Raw genomic sequence first — 22039 nt, 5'->3', positions numbered from 1 at the left:
AGGTGCTATCCTGGGCCCTCTTCTCTTTTCTCTCTATACCATTCACTTGATGATCTCATCAGCTCCCATGGATTAAATTATTATCCCTATGCTGATAATTTTTACATCTATTTATTTAGAAATAACCTCTCTCGACCTGCAGTCTCAAATTTCCAACAGCCTATGAGATAGCTCAAGTTGGATATCCCATCTACAACTCAAACTCAAGATGTCTAAAACTGAACTCATTATCTTTCCCCTCAAATCCTCACCTCTTCCTAGCTTCCCTATTACTGTTGAGAGTACCACCATCCTTCCACCTCCCTGATGTCATGGTCCTCTTTGAGACTGAAGGACAAACAAAAACAACAACCATCCTTCCAGTCACCCAGGGTCACAACCTACATGTCATCATCAACTCCTCATTCTTTCACTCCCAATCCAATCTGTTGTCAGATCCTGTGAATTCTATTTCAAAACATCTCTCCTCTGAAACTCCAACATCCTGATAAAGGCCCTCATCATTTCATGCCTTGTCTATTGAAATTATGTGTTGGTTGGTTGTCCTGCCTTAAATCTCTCACCATTCTAGTCCATCTTCTACTCAGTTATTAAAGTCATCTTCCTAAACTGCTGATCCGACCATGTCTTTCACCTGTTTGATAAACTCTGGCTCCCTATTGCCTTCAAGATCAAACATAAAATCCTCTGTTTAACTTTTAAAGCCCTTTATAACCTGGTCCCTTCCTGTCTTTCTAGTCTTCAAACCACACCCACACCCACACCCACACCCACACCCACACACACACACACACACACACACAGTCTGTAATTCAATGACACTGACCTCTTTGCTGTTTCTTGAACAACACGCTCCATCTCCTGACTATGGGCATTTTCACTAGTTGTCCACCATTTCTGAAATTCTCTTCTTCACCTCTGCCTCTCTGGGTTTCCCCAGCTTTCTTCTGGTCTTGGCTAAAATCCCACTTTCTGCAAGAAGCCTCTCTTGCTTCTTCTCAATGTTAATGCCTCACTTCTGAGACTATCTCCAATTTATCCTTTTTGTAGCTTGTTTGCACATAGTTGTTTGCATGTTGTCTTCCCTGTCTCTGATTAGATTGTGAGCTCCTTGAGGGAAGGGATTAGTTTTGTCTTTTTTTATATCTCCCTAGCTCTTGGCATAGTTTCTGGCATTTAACAGTAGATATTTAATAAATTATTCTTGACTTGAATTAACTAACTTAACTAATTAACTAACTAACAATACTAGGTCATGTACAGTAAATACAGAGTGAATGACATGAGCAGTAAGTGCTATGGAATCTCAGAGAAGAAAAGGCAACAGTAGTCATTGTGGGTTGGGAACAGCATGAGCAAAATTTTGGAGGCAGAAATGAAAATGGAATATGCAGAGAACAGTGAGGAGACCATTCTGGCTAGAGTGGAATTTACCTTGGAAAGGTAAATTGGAGCCAGATTATGGAGAGCCTTGAAAGCCAGACACATGAATTTTTCATTTTAGTCTGTGCCCTAGAGTTCCCCAATCTTTTTTTTTCTTTTAAGAAGCTGTTTCTCATTTCTTCCAAGGTCCTACAATTACTAGGAAGTGATAAGAAAAATATGTTGACAGTAGAGTTCCTGAGCAAAGTGGGAATGGGCAAGTGCTATTGCTTCTGTCTATGCTCCCTTCCTACCCCACCTAGAAGGCTGGCAAAAATGTTGGGGAAAGGGGAAAACTTTTTAAGGTAGGTGGTACAAACTTTTTAAGGTCCATTTTAGAGATGAGGAAACTAAGGCTTGGGAAATTTAAGCCTGACTTTTTCAAAGTCATATAGCTAGTAAGTGTCAAGACCAGAACTTAAATCCAGGTCTTTTGACTCCTAGCCTAGTGTTCTTTGTACCAAACTGCTTTCTCAGCATCTTCCGGTTGCTCATATGGTTCAGGAACCAGGATAGAAATATACTAGAAAGTCATATTCTGATGGCTGTAGAACCCTGCTCCAGGCAACAGAGACATTAAGTTTGCAATAATTACATTTTTTAGATGTGGAGATGATGCAACTTAGACATCATTAATAGGATATTTATTAAAGATGTGACTACTTTTTCTCTCTGAGTATCAGTTTCCTTATCTGTAGACTATAGAATAATAATACTTTTACTAGTGGAAATAGAACTGCACTTAAGAGTCTGAATGACCTGGATTCAAATCCCAGATTTGACTTTAGCTGTGTGACCTTGGGCAAGTCACTTAACTTGAGTCTCAGTTTCCTCATCTGTAAAATGGAGACAATAATAGTTACATTATATGCATCAAAGGAATGTTATGAGGAAAGCTTTTTGCCAAACTTAATTCACTGTGTAAGTTATTATTATTATTATTATTTTATGCACTTGATATTTTTTCCCCAGCAGTCGGCCTTGAGTCATCTATACCCATCTGCCTAGTCTTCCCTTGCGACTACACAATTCTAAACCAGGTGGACTAAGGTTAAGGGTACAATCTGTTGCTGGGGCTAAATAATGTATTCAGAAATGAAAGCCATAGCTTTAACCTTACGAGCATCATTTCCTAATTCACAGAGCTAGCCAAATTTTTGTTACTGCTATGGCCTCTGAGATCTACCAACACTCAGATTCAGACCTGTTCCTTATCAGTCAACCAACAAACATTTTATTAAGCATTAATTATATGCCAGGCATTATGCTAAGTTCTGGGGATACAAAGAAAGGAAAAAAACTCAGCCCCTGCTCTCAAGGAGCTCACATTCTAATGGAGGAGACACGAGACAAACAACTATTCACATACAAAAATATATATAGTACAAATGGAAGGTAATATCAGAAGCAGGATCCTGGGAGAGGAAGGAGAGAACCAGGAAAGGCCTCCTGCAGATGGTGGGACTTCAGTTGAGTCTTAAAGGCAGTCAAGGAAACTAGGAGTTAGAAATGAGGAAGACAAGTATTCCAGGCAAGAGAGACATCCAGTGCAAATATATGGAGACAGGAGATGGGAGTGTCATGTGTGAGGAACTATAAGGAGGCCAGTGTAGCTAAACAGTAAAGTACAATAGGTGGTAGGCAGGAAAGGAGACGAGAAAATTTGCCTAAGTTAAGAATGATTTTTAAAAACCAACTTGAAAATTATTGGAAAATCAACTATGTAAATTTTATGTAAATAGTATATAATTTGCATCGGTGAATTTATACACTGCCTATTGACTCTACCTTGGTACAGGCTCTCTGGAAAGTTCTATGAGAAACAACTGAGCTAGCTTACTCCCTTACTGCGCAACATCTTGGAGGAATGCCAAAAACAGAAAGTCTGGCAGTAACTGGAATAGGAGTGGAACTGCTCTCCCCACTCCTGGGATGGGAGGGAGGCTCCCAAACCTCAGGACTCTCCCCTGCCCCTCTTTCTGCTTGGTGGGCTGAATTCCCAGCTAGAGCATACTTCTTGCAGATTCGTTAACTACAGGCCCGGATTTCCCTGCACCTGTTGTAGCCAGAAGAGCAGAAGCTTTAGACTTGTGTAGATGGATATGAATGTCAGAAAGGGTGTGGTCCCTTAGGAAAAAGTCCCTATAGGGAAAAGGGCCATGGGATTTGCCACTTAGCTTGTAATTTGAGACTTTCCACAGTCAGGCCCCAACCCACTCACAGTCTTATTACTAGTTCATGTTTCTTTAACAGTTAAAGATTTACAAAGTAGCACAACAACCCTCTGGAGTAAGAAGTGCAAATATTATCATCCCTATTTTGTAGATGAGGAAACTGATGCCTATGTGACCTGCTCATCTTCTATTGCATTTCACAAATCCACTCTCCAATCAAACTGATATCTTTACTCTTCTACAGATAGATAAATACACCTTGAACTTTCTCACATTTCTTGCCTTAATTCCCGATATTCTATCATTCGGGAATTCACTCCCATATTTCTCATTCTTTTAAAATCCTACCCATTTTTCAAGGCCCAATTCAAATACCATCTCCTCTGAATGAAAGTATCTATAGTACCTAATGTCTGTACAGAAGACTTGAGTTCAAATCCCAGCTCTAACACTTACTATTTATAGATCCTCTGAGCCTCAATTTCCTGACGAGTAAAGGAAGAATAATAATACCTGAACTACCTACCCCATAAGACTGTTATGAAAGAAGTGCTTTGTAAGCCTAAAAAGTGTTACAAAACATAAGTTCAGATTATTAGTATAATTGCACATTTGGTTTTTAACATATGTCAATTCCACAAATATTTATTAAGCACTTACTATGTACATATTCACATGTTGCCTCCTATGGCTAGTTATCTTTTCATATGTATATGACATCTACCAACTATATAATAAACTCCCTGAAGGCATGTCCACCACAATATTTTTGCACATAGTAGGTTCACAATAAATGAGAATATATAAAGGATCTGTGATTTCTTTAGTATGAGAAACTTTCCTTCACCAAAAAAGCAGTTCGTAATCCATCTATACCTTGCTAGATAAGTTTTAAGGAAGTTGCCTGAGTCACATAGAAGTTAAGTGACTTTAACTAGTAAATGTCAGAAGTAGGATTTGACCTCAGGTTTTCCTAACTTCAAGCCCAGCACTCCATTCACCCCTGCTACATCACTTCTACACTCAATAAATATTGGAGTGATTTACTGAGGAAGGTAATTGAACAGAGGATCCCATAAGCTTGGTCTGTGTCAAGAAAACATTTGGTTCACTGAATTCCCCTTCTTCTCTGCTTTGGGAACCCAGCTCTGACAAAAGGTTTCTTCTGATCAACCCCACCCCACAAATGCCCTTATCCCATCTCTGAATTCCTAGCAAATTTGTAATCTATCTCAAATGCCCAGAGTCATAAGTAGCCATTTTGGTATCAAATGGTACCTGGGTCCAACTGCAATAAATGTATCTTCAAATTAAACACGGGGGACCTACCCTGACACAGACCAGATGAGGGGAGGCACCCTAATACTAGCCCATGAGAGGGAAACACTGGGTTACTGTGAGATTACTGCTAAGGAAAAAGTCACCCAAGGAAGGGCAGGGCAGGACCTAGCCAGGAAGAAATTCATTTAGAGAAAAAAAAAAAAGGTTGGAAGAAGTGAGCTACCCGAGTTTCCAGTTTAACTTATTATTCTTTATAACTAGTTGCTATACGTCTGAAAGAGTGAAAATACTGTCAGAATGTAAATGTAACTAATTTTGAAATTGTATAATTTAAAATTTCTGCACCCTCTAAATTTTTTGGCCCTGTGGAAAGCCCTAGTTATCCAGGCTCATTATAGTTCTACACACATCTTCACACTTAATTAGGAAGGCATGGAGGGGGTGGGGGTTCAGAGAGAAGCACAAGATAAGGTAGCAGCAGAAATAGATTCTAATCTCAGCCCTATCCCTAACTATGTGACCTTGGTCAAACCATTTAACCTTTGGGGACCTTAATTTCCTCCCATATTTTGAGTCACAGTTTCTCCATCCATTAAATGAGTGGATTGGACTAAATAATCTCTAAGATTCTAACATTCCTATACAGTTTTAACATTCTATGACTCTTTGACTCTATATGTGATTGTGTCTTTCTCCAATTATGTTAATTAATCTTATCTAACTGGACAATGAGCCATGTTTCCTATTTCTTTTGTTTTCTCAGAGTACTAGGTATTTGCTGGATACATAGTAGGCACTCAATTTGTGCCTAACAATAATAGTAGTATACATTTTTGTCATACTTTACACATTATTCTCACTCAACAACCTTGTGAGATTGGAAGTGCAAATATGATGATCCCCACTGAGGGCGAGTCTAAATGACTTACCCAAGGTTACACAACTAATTAAATAATTCAACTGAGGCTTGAACCCAAGTCCTCCTAGCCCAAGTTCACTGCTCTTTCCACTATACTACCCTTCCTCACATTTCATGTTTGCTGAATGAAGGCATGACACATAGGATGAACTTTGAGATGGGGTCAGCAGGGCCTGGGTCCCATGTGCTGGGGTGGAGGTTGGTAAGGATCTTTTGCAGCAGGTTATATGAGAAGAGGACTCCCTCAATCTTTTAATACCCTTGGAATGAGATAGTGAGGAGGCTGCCTTGGCCAGCATCCCACCTGAAATCTCTCTATGCCCCTGTTTGGAGCTCATTAGAGCAACTCCGATTATACTTCCCCCATGGTCCCACTGACGTTATCTCAGGGAAGATAGGCAACTGGCAGTGTCCCAGGCCAAGAGCAGTGCCAGACAGGAGATGCCCTCCCGGTGCCCACAACCTCATATTTCCCTCATAGAGACAGCCTGGCACACCCATCCTCAGGAGAAGTAGAGGGGAGCCTATGGACTAAAAAGGGTTACAAAGAAGTCAGGTCACTGAGGACAAGATATCCTTCAATTCCACTTCCCTGGGAGCTGTTTCCTCCTCCATGTCACCCCCTCCACCCAGTCCATGAGGGATTAGGGATGGGGTAGGGAATTACTTACTGTACAGGTCCCCAACTAGAAGGTGTGAATGGCTGATCCCTCTGTCTGTCACCCCCAGAACAGCTTAGCCAAGGGACCTTGTGAAGGTACAGTTCAGTGTGAATACCCAAAGCCAGGGCCTAGCTCTCTAACCAGAAATGGGACAACAAAACCTAAGTAAACTCAGGAATGATTGAGCCCTGAGTGTTAGGGGGCTGGATGAGTAAAAGAGGTGGGACTCAAAGAGGGAGAAGGAGCACCTGAGAAGACCTGCCTACAAAAGAGGAAGAGAATTTAATCTACCACCCACTAGGCAGCAACAGGGACTTTCTTGATCACAGGAAGTCCTAAACAGGACCACTGCTAGCCCAGACCTGGAATTTGTCGCCATCTAACCCTGCAGGATTCACTGCATTCTGCCCTCGACCCTCTTCAGGGTTGGGAAGCAATAGGGATCAGGATCCCCAAGCTGGGGAGGTGTTAGGGCCGTCAGGGTTCTCACCTTTCATCAGGCTGAGCCCCTAGGAGACAGAGAAGCTCTGCAGGCGGCCCCACAGCTGAACTCTCTGTAGGTCAAAGCCAAGGCCTCCTTTCAGTAGCCTAAGGGCCTCTTCTATTATCCTTCCTAGACCTAGAATCCTAGAGCTAAGAAGGGTCTGTGGTATGGATAAGGAACCCAAGGTTTTACCCCAGGCACAGGCCTAACTTACAACTGGCTCCCCAATCCCCCAAAATAGTGGTGCCGAGCTCAAATAGAAAGGAGACCACTAAACCATACGTGGCCTATGGGGTGTATATTGATTTAGAAAGCCATGTATTAATATTATCCATGATTTATTGCATTTTTATTTATTTTGTTAAGTGTTTCCCAAATACATTTTAATCTGGTTCTTGTAGGTGCTCACCAGCAGTGTGTTTCACACTTCTTGACCCACAATACCTCTCTTCAAGACCGACTGCCTGGAATTCCATATTAAAGCTTTATTCCTTTCAATTAAAATTTTGATTCCTCTGGAAAGACAAATCTTTCAGGAAGGTAACATTTTAAACAATCATCAGCCTTTCATACCTCAGTTTGAATGAATTTCTAATTCTCTCCTAAGAGCAGAATTTGGTAGAGAAAGTATAAGGATTCTAGATGACTGAGTAGGGTGGGGGAGGATGCCACAAAATGGAAAAATGACATAAAATGGGGAAACTGCACTACTATAATCTCCATTTCAGTTCATTAAGAGATTGATATAGTGGAAAGAACAGTGGGCTGAGTCAGGAGACCTACTTGTCAGTCCCAGCTCTGCCACTAATTAGATGTGTGACCTTGAGCAACTTATTTCCCATCTTTGGGCCTCAGTATTCTCATATTGGAGTTTGACCTAGGGATTTGGACCAGCTTGATAGCTATGTTTTAGCAGAAATTCTTAACCTGTGTCCAATGAACTGGCATTTAAAAAATATTTTGATCACTGTATTTTAATATAATTGGCTTCCTTTGTAATCTATGCATTAACCAAAACAAACCAAAACAAAACAAAAAACCCAACAGTATTCTGAGAAGGAGTCCATAGGCTTCAGGAGACTTACCAAAGTGTCTATGACACAAAAGAAGGCTAAAAATGCCTGTTACTGAAGTAGTGTGATGTGTTGGAAATAGGGTTGAACTTAGAGACCTGTTTTCAAATTCTACCTTGGACAATTACTAGCTATGTATTTACGGACAAGTCATTTAACCTCTAAGAGGTTAAGTTTCCTCATCTGTAAAATGGGGATAATAATTGTAATACTTTCCTTACAGGGTTGCTGTGAGTCAAAGTGCTTTAAAACACTACTTAAATGTAAATTATTATTGGTCTAAGGTGCCTTCCAGCTTTAACATACATATTGATTCACCTGATTTCATTCAGGCCCTGCTGGATTTCTAGACTAGCAGGTTAATTGTCTGGCCACAGCCTTCCCCTGATCAGGATTCAAAGGCATCCCTAGGCCAAATTCTCACATACAAATCCTCATCCCCTTAGAGCATAGAGTAGCCTTTTTAGAGTCATTAGTGAAAGTTTGGTGAAGACTATGTACTCTTTCAGAGATTAATGTTGTTCCTTTGTTTTAAATTCTTAATTGAAAGAAATACTAACTTTAAGTTAGAAGTTAGTGAAAATAAAGATGTCATTTTTTTCCCATCCAAGTTCACAGACACTAGAAATCTATCCATGTTGGGGGGGGTTGGGGGAGGGTCCATTGACCTCCAGGTAAAGAGAAAAATACCCACATAGAAGCTTGGATCATCAAATTAAATTCTGCATTGTGATGATATCAAAGTGGGAGGGTACCAATAGCTCAGAATTCCCATACAACATGACCAGTATCATGTCACTGCAGTTGGAAGAGGTGGAAGAAAGGGAAAGACATACAGGTCTTCTTAATACAGTCAAATCTAGACCATGATAAACAAATTCTAATTTCCCTGAATTAATACATAATCTTTATACCTAGTTTTTTCACATCTGAAAGACTGGATTTGCAGTTAGAAATGCCCTCCCTAAACAACATGTTATTTATTTTCCATTCTAGCTAAATAGGTCAAACTCCAAACTTCCTAGAGCATCTGTCTTTTCTTCCATTTAATCCCATGTTCCTTCTTGTCCCAACTCTAAGCCCAAACAGGCCTATGATCTGCCAAAACCCATCCTTTCTGTTTCTCAGAGCACAACCAAAAACTTGCCTCCTCTAATAAGCCTGCCCCCATTAAAGGATCTTAGTTGTGGGCACACAACTAATCCACTAAAACTTCAATAATGTTTGAGTTTGCTGTATGTGCTTTTCAATAGAGGTTTATATATACATTTGTTACATATCCTATCCAAGTCTGGCTCTCTCTGCTTTGACCTTGTCACCCTACTTGAGACCTTATGACTTAATAGAACTTCCTTCTCTTCTGAATAGCCCATATGAACATCCATTGATAATGTTGGTTTTCAAATTAAACTGAGACATATGTATGCACACATCTAACCCTTTCCCTACATTAAAAACTAAAACATTGTTTTTCACGTTAATAATTAATCTGTAGGAAGCATCTTGGTGTAGTGGGGGAAAACCCTACATCTGGAGTCAGATGATCTAGGTGCTAGTCTTGATTCTACTGCTAACTAGTTGTATGACTTTGGGCAAGTTAATTACCATTTCTGGGCCTGTTTCCTGTACAATGAGAGAATCCAACTGGATGAACTCTAAAGTTCTGAACAACTCGTTCTAAGAACCCCTCTAGTTCTAAAATTCTAGATTCTAAAGGCCTTTCCAGCTCTATATACTTACCCCTTTCAGGTCTGCCATTCTAAGTTCTATGGCCCCTCTACCATTTTATATTCTAAGGCTCCTTCCAGGTCTCTATTCTAAGTTCTAAAGTTCCTTCTACCTCTAATAGTCTATGTTCTGTGATTCCAGTATGATGAGTTAACATCTGATGTCCAAGTTAGTTTATACACCACCAGATATTTAGAAAGGAAGAAAGAAAATGCAGCTGAGAGAACCTTGGCTTCTTTCAGGATCAAGCTGGCACAATCATGCATAGTATTTTCTGATCCTAGAGGGTGGGGGGGAAAGGGATAGAGGAAGTAAAGGGGTTCTCTAATTAGAATATGGCCCAATATATATACCAGATGGGTCAGCCCCTTCATCACTGACTTTATGGGAAATGAGAAAAGGCCCTTTAATTGAAAATGATTGGGAATGAGAGTTGGGCGGGGCATACCTCCCTATTGTATATGCAGCAAGTAGTGGGGCTGTACCACTAAGAGGGTCACTATGAATGACAGCCACTTTCGGGAATCATCAGAAACCAGACCTTAGGGGGTTCACTGACTGTAACCACAAGCTCTCAAGGAAGGTCAACTTACTTGGAGCACTGAGGGACCAACAGTGCCAGAGCACATCAAATAAGAGATCTTGACACTATGGTGACAAGATAGCATAAAAGGAAAGCCTTAACAGTCTGTAAACAGGAGAATCCTAGGAAAGCTGAGGTGAAATTGCATTGGATACAGTAGAAGAATGAAAGATAAACAGGCATGGGGCAGCTAGGTGGTGCAGTGGATAGAGCTCCAGTCTTGGAGTCAGAAGGACCTGAGTTCAAATCCAGCCTCAGACACATGATACTCACTAGCTGTGTGACCCTGGGCAAGTCACTTAACCCGGATTGCCTTGCAAAAAAAATTTTTTTAATTAAAAAAAATAAATAAAAAGATGAACAGGCAGGGAAGCACCCAGATCTAACCTCACATCTCTATGTCAAATGGATAGGTAACCATTATGTTCCCAAACCAATCCTTGCCAATGAATGCCAGTAGTTGGGCAGCCCATAGAAATATTTTTCTAACTTTCCTTCTGCCCCCACAGGAATCCCATGGGGAGACAGATAACTGAGAGCACCATTCTTTGCCATGCTTCCTAAGTAAGGCTGCACAACAGATGTGGGGCCACTTCCCCAGCCCTATAGTGTGGGTAATTACTACAGAATCTCTTGCTGGATCTATAGAATGCCTCCCTAGGCCTGGTGGAAGGCTGTCACAATATGATCATCTCTCTCCTCTTTTTAAAGACTGCTCCTTTGTACATTAGAAAGCAGAGAAATCAGACTTTGCTAGTGTATGACCTTAGGCAAGTCATTTTCCCTTTCTTGGCCTGTTTCCCCATCTGCAAACTGAAATTTGGGCTAATCTAGTTCTGAGGAGCCTTCCAGCTCTAAGATTTTATGATTCTAAGGTATTTTGGACAGACATCAAATCCTCCCATAGCACATAAGCCAGGTCTTTGAGATAAAGATGAGCAAAGGATCATCCTTCAGGAAATGGGAAGTGGACAATAAGCTTAAAAAGTCATAGGAACAAAGTGGGAGGTTGATATGGATATGACCCAGATGGGCTTAACTGCTTCTCCTGAGGGCATTCTGGGTAGAAAAGCCAGATATCGACCAGATGATAACTAGGGAACAGAGGTTACATTAAGCCTTCAAACAGGGGTTTATGAAAGGAAAGACCCTACCTACCCCATCCAAAGAGCTTAGCCCAGAGTGACTGAAGAGCTTATGTGATAGGATCAAAGAGAGAGAGAAAGAGGTTTTCTTGGAAACCTCATTCTGTGAGGAAGGGACAGGACTTTAAAGGGATAACCTGCCTCCCTCTCATTCTTCTTGATTCTGTCACCATAAGTCCACCAAGTGAGGGACAGTAAAATTGGAATACGCTTTGGGGTGAATGAGCAAAAGTAGATTGGGGTTGGGGTCAGGAAAAACAATTTGTCACAAGAATGGGGCACAGTCAAAGATGGAAGAGAAGAACCTCCGTTGAGAAGATAGAATATACCTCTGTGAGGGCCAAAGAGAGAGCTACCATTCTGGGTGGTGGAATCTACCAAGGAAGGCACCAATCCAAGGACATAATCAGCTGCAGCTTGGGGAGGAAGTAAAATCATTCTGGGGAGTATCTCCCATTTGGAGGTAGAAGAAGAGTCACTATTCTAGAGGTGAAATCTACCATTGGAGAGGGAAATGAAACACAAGCCACCAAGAGGGTGGGGGTTGTGTCTCATTCTAAGGAGGCAGAATCCATAATTCCTGTCCAATTAGCAGTGATCCTTTCCTTAGAAGTAAGACATAGTGCTTCCAGTTCTCCATCAATCAAAGGGAGACCTCTGAAGCCAGCTATGAACAAGGCAGGAGCATCTAAGGTGAAAAGAGAAAGACCCTCTTCCCTTCATCCTCTCTCCATGGATGATAGAAAGAGACAAGAGTCTATGGAAAGGATCTTGCCTGCCCACCCACTGGGGTCAGTGAGATAACAGTACCCACTGAGTTCAAGCCCCTTTGTTTAGAAGGAAGGATAAAGGATATCCTTAAAAGGCTAAAACTCCCTGGCCCCCTGGTCCGTGTGACAGTGCAGAGGAGGCAGCAGCTGTGGCCCAACAGGGTAGGAGGAAGAGGCCAGAGCAGGGGAGACTCAGGGAGAGTAGGGGTGGTGGCGGCAGCTTGGGGCTCAGGATCCAATTACCAAGCTGTTTCCATACTTAGCCACCTGACAGCCGCCTGGAATACGCAGCAGCTTCTGCCGTTGCAGCCCCAGGGAGACCAAATTAACTCAAGGGCAGACAAGGGCAGGGCCCAGTAGCACATGCTTAGGTCTGCAGGCCCCTTTCCCAGCCCTCTACCTCTGGGGAGGGGTGCTCCTCCATCAGGCCTGCCACATTGCACTTCTAACTGTGACTGCCTACCAGCAGAAAACGGAGCAGGGGTGACAGGAGAGGCTCAGAGCTCAGGTCCTTGAGTGTCCCTGAGAGCACAGGATAGCAGACTTGCACCTAGGCTGGGACTGCCCAATTCTGAAAAGCCAAAATGGTAATGGGAGTGGGGGGCGGTGGTCAGAGGATCTCGAACCCCTGAAGCAGTCCTCCCCATTGCACTCCTAGGAGTGCATGGCTGAGAGGAGCCTAGCTCTGACCATTCGTGCATCAGGGCCCAAGTCAAGGGAGGGGTAGCAAACTGATCCAATGTCCTCTCCACAGCCTATAAATAACTTCCATGCTGTAACCCAAGCTACCTTTTCGACCACACAAAATGCTGAGATGTCAAAAGAAAATCAACAGCTCTTGGACCCCTTTTCAATCCCACTCCTGATGGCAGGCCAGACCCTGTTCCAAACTCTGTCTCGATTCTATCCCCTGATCTATCACAATCACCATCTCCTTCCCTGTCCTTGATTCTGTTCCCAGCTGATCTCCGTCCTACAAAACAGAAAGGCATCTGGAGTTTCTTGCCACCAACTCTTTCACTGGGTGTGCATTTGAAATGGGTGACCTCTAAAACCCCTTCCAATTCTAAGATTTGAGGGATTTCCTCTAGAGGCCCCGTAGAGACCGAGGAGTTCAGTACTACCCTCAACTCCACTTCAATTCCCAATCCCATCCTGTATGCCCCTTCCAAGGTCTGGCCTGAGATCAGGCTGAATGCTCATTTTAGAACTTCCTCCCCACCCCCACCCGCCAGTCTCCCCTTATCCTCCGAACTATTTCCCACAGTTCTCCTAGTAGCAAATACTTCCTTTGCCACCTCAGACACAGGGGAGGTCAAAAAGGTGAGAGCTGGGTGAGGCCAGCAACCTAGGAAAATTTAACATGAAGAACCCTGGAAACTTTCCACCTCCAGAAAAGACTTTTAGAGTCAAAGCTGGGAGATAGGGGGTAGGAGGGCATGGACCAGGGACAAGAAAAATTCCCTTTCCAACTTTTCCCATTTGCTAGGTTCCTCAAAACCCACTCTGCCCAGCCACCTAAGCCAAGAAGTTTGCATGCCTCCCGCCCAAAGAAGAGTCATACCTGCTTTTCCTGAGAGCAGGAGAGAAGCCATGCAGCAGCAGAGCAGAGCCAGCGTCCTCATGGTGACTGCCAAGAGCTCCCAGTTGCTCTGTGCCTCTATTTATATGGTATCAGGCAACGGGGAGGGGGGAAGAAAGGGGAGGGAAAAGGGTCACACAGTCACTAGGACAACCAAGCCAATGTGGCAGGGAAAGCTACACAGATCCTGCCCAGCTACAGAAAGGCCCTCAAAGTTCCCAAGTTTCTTTGCTGGGGTGGCCACTGACACTTGGATCCAAGAGATGAGACCCCTAGATTTGTCTTCCCCTTCAAATGGGCAGCCTGAACCTACATGAAAGTGACTTGCCACCCACCACCATGAGCAAGGAGTTAGGAGAGAGACAAGGGTGAGCCCAGAGTTAGGACTTCCCAGGCTTCAAGCTCTGCTGAAAGGGGAAATGGAAGTATTAAACATCTAATACAAAGTGGTCTCTTTATAGTGTAATGAAAGAGTTCCCTTAGGAGTGGGAGTCCAGGGACCTGGGTCCTAATCTTTGTTCAGACATTATCTTGATGTGTAACCTTGGACAAGGGAACTCCATTCTCTGGAGCTGTTTCCTCATCTGTAAAAAGGAGTGCTGGACGAGGTCATCATCATAGCTTTAGAGCTGGAGTCTTCCAGAAGAGCTCCAAAAAGACTTTCAGAAATTCCTATATTCATGTTATCTCCCTGTGAGAACATCAGCCCCTTAAGGGCAGAGATGGCTTCCTTTTCACTTTGCATCCCCCCCCCCCCCCCCCCCCGCAAAGTGCCTGGTGCCTTGCAGGTACTTAATAAATGCTGATTGACTGCCTGACTGACCTCAGGAGCTTACAGTCTATTACTAATTTATTACTTTGAACAAGTGACTTGATTTCTCTGAATTTCAGCTTCCTCTTTTCCCAAAAGCAGATAATGATCCCTGCCATGCCTGTCTCATAGGGTTGACATGAGAATCAAAAGAATGATAATTACATAAGTGCTTCATAAAATGTGAAGTGTTATAAAATTTAATTCTATTAAGCTTATTACTTTAGACCAAAAGAGTTGGACTTGGGCAGACAATATACAAAGGCAATGGTACTTGGAAGTAAATGTCCTGAAAGAGTGTGTTACAGATGAGGAAACAAAGAACTCGGTGATTTGCTCAAGGTCACTCAAGTACTGCAAGTGGCACAGATTTGAACCCAGTTCCTCGGACTCAAGATCAAGGAGTGCTTCCACCATACCAAGCTATTGCTTCCAGATCTAAAAATTCTGTGGTTCTGGAATAGCTTGAAGAGGCCAAGGATGAGAGCCTTAAACATGACATTTATATAAAACCTTAAAACAAAGAGATGAGGAAAACATGGATTTAGGAAAAGCAGTGTGAGGCAATGGAAAAACTACTAGACTCCCAAGACTTGTGCTTTCATCCCAGTTCTTCCACTAACTGGTATGACTTCAGATAAATTACTTATCCTATCTGGGTCTCAGTTTGAAGGAGGTTATTTTAGGACAAAAAAGGGAAGTCCTATTTTGTTTTACATATTGTGTATGTAACCACCTGTTACTCCTAAGAGGTAGTATGAGCTAGAAATAGAAAGGCATTTCAAATAAACTCAGGGATGACAGAATCAGAGTGGATAATTAAGGAAAATTAGGGATGCTTGCTGTTGAGATCAGTCAGAGAGGACAAGCTCCATGTTTGTCCCTTGGTGCCCCTTTTGGGGACAGAATGCTAGATAGGAGGCACTATGGGGTTAACCAGACTGGGAATTCTTGATGTTGTTATGTAGGTAAAGCCTTTGGAGAGTGATAAAAAGAGGGAATGGGTCCAGTACCAGAGAGCCAGCATTGAGATTCCTTCCTTATGTTGAAGGAACAAGTTGGTGTTCCATCACCTCTGCAAAGTGCTGTCTGATGCTGTCATAATAACAGCATGTGATGGCCCTTGTGAGCCAGGTTTCAGAAGCTGGGCGGGAAGCAAACACCAGCTTGTCTAAGGGAAGGCAGGATATCACTGAGTGTGTCTGGGAACAAGAATGAGACAGGAGATGGGAGACAAAATGTACAAAGGCACATGAGAAAGATTTGTTCTTAGGAAAAGGAAAAGCTAAGAAGAGCCCAAATCTGAGGGAGAAAAGAGGATGTGCCATAGCTTAGATGGGTTAAACAGGTTTGAGCTGAGATTTAGTTGGTGGTGAACCCTAGTGAGAAATCAATGATGACCTTGGGCAAAGTCATTTCACTTCTCTGGGCCTCAATTTCTTGATCTATAAAATAAGAGGGTTGCACTTGATTATCCATAAAGTCCCTCCTTTCAGCTCTGCCATTCTGTTATTCTAAAGAAGGGAGTAAGGAAGTTAGAGGAGACTTCAGGAAAAGCAGCACATCTCTTTACAAGACACAACTTCAGATTTCAGGTTGTCATAGTGGATTGAGCATGGTACCTAGAATCAGGAGACCCTGGGTTTAAATCTATCCTTAAATTCTTACTAGCTATATAAGCCTCAATTTCCTTACCTATAAAACAGGAATAAAAATAGCACTTAGTTCACAGGGTTACTATAAAACATAAGTGAGATAATGTTTGCAAACATTAAAGTTCTATGTAAATGTCAACCATTATCATTATTATTATTATTATTGTGAACTTTTATCAACTATCTCCTAATATACACCACTAGTTGGGGGGGGGGGTGCTGCAAAGATACAACATGCATACAAATAAGCATAAAACAAGGTAGGAAGAGATAAAAGTGCTCCAGGAAAATTTGAGGGGTGAGACAGTATTAACACTTGAAGGAACCATGGAGGACTTCAAGATGAGGTGGCACCTCAACTGGGCCTTTAAAGGAAGGGTTCTGAAAGAAATAGAGAGGGAGGGAGTGAATTTCAGGCATGCTGGGCAGCCTTAGTGAACGAAGGGAGCCAATCTATATAATGGTCAGTGTGGAGAAAAAAATTGAAAGCCCACATTGACTATCTATTAAGACAGCAGGTGAAAAGGAGCAATGTGAAATAGTGGTTAGAAAGGTAGGATAGAGCCAGATCATGAAGGGCCTTAAACACCAGGAGAAGGAGTTTGTATTTTGTTCTAAAGGCAATAGGGAGCCACTGAAGGTTTTTGAACAGGGGAAGTGGCAGGGAACAAGGACTCTAACCCAAGTCTTCTGATTTTCACTCCACTGCACTACCTAGCCTTCTCCTTCAGGACAGTTGTGAGAATCAAATGTGATCATTTAGAAGAGGATTTGAGAAAGTATGAAGCACTATATAAGGGAGAGAAGGGTTTTTGCTTTTGAGGTTTTAGTTTTATTTTTATTTTTTACTATTATTAGGTGCTTGGTAAATACTTAAGGGTTATTTGTTTGTCTTACTGACTAAAACTACCTATTCATATCAGTTTGAGCGTACTTCCTTGCCCACATGCTGTCTGCCATTACCATTTGCAGAACTGTCTTCTACTCCAAACTCCATCACCATACAACTCATGGAAAAAGGATGTGCTGCTTCTATATTGACCAATGCTGAAACCCTGACCTTCAGTGGATACTTCAATATTTGAATTGATATCCCTTCAAACAACCTAATCCTCTCAGATCACCAACTTCCTCATCTCCAGTGACCTACATCTTTACTCTATCTCAGACACCACAGGATAATCTAGCCACACCTTAGATCGCAAAGGTCGCCCAAAACTATTCTATATTCATTACCTCAGCTCTAAAATTCCCTTTTCTAAAATGAATCTTTTGTCTTTCCATCTCTCTCTTTGCCTCATTCATCTTAAATCTGTTTTTCATTCTCGCTGTGACTTAGTTCCTCCTCTTCTCCTTCCTCTACCAGGCTATCAACCACCCCTTTTCTGGCCTTATTTTCCTCCCTTCAGTCATGATCTTGTAGTTAGCTAGACTGAAGCCTTCTTTTTTTACAGAGGAAAAAACCGCTGCTCAAAGAGATAGAATGTATTTTCCAAAGTCACACAAAAAATTAATAGAAAGGGCAAGATTAGAACTCAGACCTAATTCAGTGATCCACTTCTCTAAAAGTATGCAAGAAGATGACTTAGGGGACTATCTGAGGCCTCACCCTAATTCAGGAAAATTCTCAGCTGGTGCCCTTCAGCTCTTGTCACAAAATAGGAAAGGAGGAGAGAGAAGGGCTTTGGGAAGCTCATTCCTTCCCACAGCTGCCAGATATAGTGTTATGTCTGCACCCCGGCCCCCAGCCCAGCCCTCTCCCCTGAATCAGCACCGGCCCTTGTCAATCAACGGGAGAAAACTGCAACTCAGCAGGTCAGAGGCAGAAAGGGGATCAGGACAGACGAGAGAGAAACTACGGAGTGGGGAGGGGTAGATGGAGATATGCTCCAACTGTCGTAGGGCAAATAGGTGAAAAGTAGCCAAGACAAAGGAAGGAAGAGGCAGAGAAAAAGGGATAGATGCAATAGGCTGTAGGTTAAGGGAAGGATGGAATTTAGGCCGAGAAAACAAAGGACAAAGAAGGCAGTTTGGGCCAGGTCCTACAAAAAGTTCAATGATTCTAATCTATTTTATATAATGGTATCTCACAAAGTATTCTTTGAGAGGTGGTGGAGCAGAAGGGATGATGTCCCTTGGGCAAAGAAACTGATATTGAACAGTCCAACCAGCAAGGCCCTCTTTATCTTCATAACTGTTGACCATGAACTCACCCACAAGAAGTCCTAGGAGTCCCAAGATAGGCCAAGCACTTGGGAAATTGGCAGTGGTCTTTCATAGTGAAGGGCAGCAGCCTTCATCTTTAAAATGACAAGGCGGTATTGGATAATTTTCCCTTCCTTCACACTAAAAAATCTAGTGTAACCTGTAGGCTGTGTCACCACAGAAAGGCAACCCTGGACTCAAGTGAACCTAATTTGAATCTTGGAAGCATCTCAATATTTCTGATTCTTGATGGTTTGTATTTGTCCCCACCCAGAGTGGGACAGGAGAGAAGAGGTGTGAGAGAGTAAGCGTGAGAGACTATGATGGAGATGGAGTGTGAGAGAGAGAAATAGAATTTGGGCCAGAGAGAAAGGATAAATGACAGATACAGCATATGAGAGAGAGAGAGGCAAACAGTTACAGAGTGTGTGAGGGAGATTATAAGAGAGACAGAGTTTAAAACAGAGATGAAGTATGTGACAACAGACACAATGTGTGTGACAGGGAGACCGAGCATACAATGGAAGGAAGAACGTGTGAGAGAGAGACAGAAGATACACAATAGGGAGATAGTGTATGACAAATAGTAAAAAAATGCGTATATATGTATGCATGTATATATGAGAGGGAAACTGAGCATATGACAGGTAGAGACAATGTATGACAGATTGTATGTCACAGAGATTGTGAGAGATGAAGTATAAATAAGAAAGCTGGAGTATGTGACCAAAAGGCTGAGAGTGTGACAAAGATGATTGTGAAACTACATGACTGAAATTCATAATATGCAACAGGAAAATACTGTGATGTAGAGACAGTATGACAGGGGGATACACGTGTGATAAAAATAGCATATGACAGAAATGTGTGAGAGGAAAACAGTTTTTAACTCCAGAAAGACAGAGCAAGAGAGACCCCCTGTAACCTAAAGACAGCATATGACAGAAGGATCATGTGTGACAGAGGTAGTATATATGACAGAATTTCTGATAGAGTAAGTCTATGACAGGACAATTGCTAGACTATGCATTAGAGAGGCAATGTACATAACAGACACTGTGTTGTGACAGAGAGTTGATGTTTGTGAAACAGTGAGTGACAGAGACAATGTGTAGTTTGATAATATATGATAGACAGGGTATGAGACAACGTGTGACAGGTGTGTGACAGAAAATTTAACTGGAAAACTGTGTTAGAGACAATGTAAATGACAGAGAAAATGTGATGTAATGTATGCAAAAGAGTATACCAGAGACATTGTGTGTGACAGAGATAATGTGCATAACAGAGCTAATGTATGGTGGAGAATATATACAACAGATGAGAGATGGTTTATGAAACAGAGAGGCAGTTATATGATAGTGAGACAGTGTGGCAATGTGTGTGATGATGTATGACGGTGTGTGAAAGAGTATATGGCAGACTGTGTGACAATAAGAAGCATGTGACAAAGAGTCTATGACAGATTGGGCAACAGTGTATGAAAGACAATGTGAGAGACAGTATAAGACAGACTGTGACAGTGCATGAGATACATGGGTGAAAGAGATGGAAATACGACAGACTGCGGGACAGTGTAGGAGAGATGTGTGTAACAAAGTGTGAGAGGTGTGTGTCCTGGTAGTGCAGAGAGAGAGAGAGAATGAGAGACAGAGTGAGAGAGACAGAGAGTGAGAGACAGAGAGACAGAAAGAGAGCGAGACAGAGAGTGACAGAGACAGAGTGAGACAGAGAGTAAAAGAGAGTGAGAGACAGAGACAGAAAGAATGAGAGACACAGAGATAGAGAGACAGAAAGAGAGCGAGACAGAGAGACAGAGAGCGAGAAAGACAGAAAGACAGAGTGAGACAGAGTAAAAGAGAGTGTGAGAGACAGAGACAGAAAGAATGAGACAGAGAGACAGAGTGAGACAGAGAGAGCGAGAGAGTGAGAGACAGAGAGACAGAGTGAGAGAGACAGAGTGTGAGAGAGTGAAAGAGTGAGAGTCAGAGAGAACGAGAGTGTGTGTGTGTGAGAGCGCGCGCGCGCGCAGGGGTGTAGGCGTGTGACATATACTCTCCAGGCCCGAGCGCGTGCCCGAGGCCAGGCTGCCCAACGCGCCCGTGTGTGCGTCCCTCCACACCTCCCCACAGTCTCTCTGACCAATGGAAACGGAACTCTGCTTCGATCCCGCCAATTAGAACGGAGTAGCGCCGAGGCGGGGTGGGGCTCAGAGCGCAGGGCTGGGCTTCGGCCCTTTTCCAGCAGCCCCGGGGTTGAGTCCCAGGCGCTCAGGGCCCCCTGGCGCCAGGCTGAGGAACTTGCCTAGGAGTCAATGGGAGCAACCCCGCCCCCAAGCGGCCATGCAGGCGGCCAAGTACTGGCGAGCACAAAATGTGAACGCCACTGGACCTGGTAGCCCGGCCTTTAAGGCCTCCACGATAGCGTTCTGATCTTTTAAAAAATATTTAATTTTCCCCATTACATGTAAACAGACCTCTTTCTAAACTTCCTGCTAACTTCCTACAGACAATTCACCTTTGCCCCCTTCCTAGCAGGACCTCCTGAACACAACTCCCAAGGCCCTGCTCCAATCCAACCTCCTCCTTCATGACTACTCTGGCCCACAATGCTCTCCCTCTAATCCTATGCACCTCTTATTTAGCACTGAATTCACAGCTTGCCACTCAAACTTCCAATTGAAGGCTCCTTCAGGGCAAGGCCTGAGTACTTCATTTCTATCCCTCATTTTCCCTAGGACATGGCAAGAGCCCAATAAACATTGACTGAATTGACTGAAATGTCCTTGGTCCAGATTGTAAACTCAGAGGGTCCCAATTCCCCAAAACAACAGCTCACCTTTATGCACACCTTACTGCTGCTTTAAAAAATGCTTTCCTCACACCAAGACACTGTGGTCAGAAGACCAAGGGTTGATTTTTCCAAGTGTTTAGAGATCTTTTAGTCCTTGTTGTTGTTGGGTCACATCAACTGTCTATCACCCCATTTGGGGTTTTCTTGGCAAAGATCCTAGAGTGGTTTGCCCTTTCCTTTTCCAGCTCATTTTATAGATGAGGAAACTGAGGCAAACAGGGTTAGGTGACTTGGCCAGAGTCACATGGCTAGTCAGTGTCTGGGGCCAGATTTGAACTCAGGAAGATGAGCCTTACTGATTCCAAACTCCATGCTCTATCCACTGTGCAACCCAGCTGCTCAAATAACTTGCCAAACGTCTCCAAACTAGTATTGGCAGAATTGGGACTTGAACCAGTATCACTGGACATGGTCCAGAGCTTTGGCTCTACAACACAATACCGTCTTCTGTTTTACAGATGAAAAAATTGAGGCTCAGATATAACATATATACCTTGCCTAAAATCACCTGGTTAGTGACACAGCTGGGGTTCAGAACAAGATCAGTTGCCAAATACCCCGAGATGTGTTTGGGGAGTGAGAATGGATAGTGAGAAACTGAATGATTTTCTCCTCTGGAGAGAAAGGAATTGATGCTCCTTTCCTGCCCAGCTTCCAGAGAGTCCCTTCTCCTTCCCAAGTGAGATTTCCAA

Source organism: Vombatus ursinus, unplaced genomic scaffold, assembly GCF_900497805.2.
Source record: "Vombatus ursinus unplaced genomic scaffold, bare-nosed wombat genome assembly UNPS02014171.1, whole genome shotgun sequence".
Lineage (NCBI taxonomy): Eukaryota > Metazoa > Chordata > Mammalia > Diprotodontia > Vombatidae > Vombatus > Vombatus ursinus.
Note: the sequence above shows the minus strand (reverse complement) of the source record.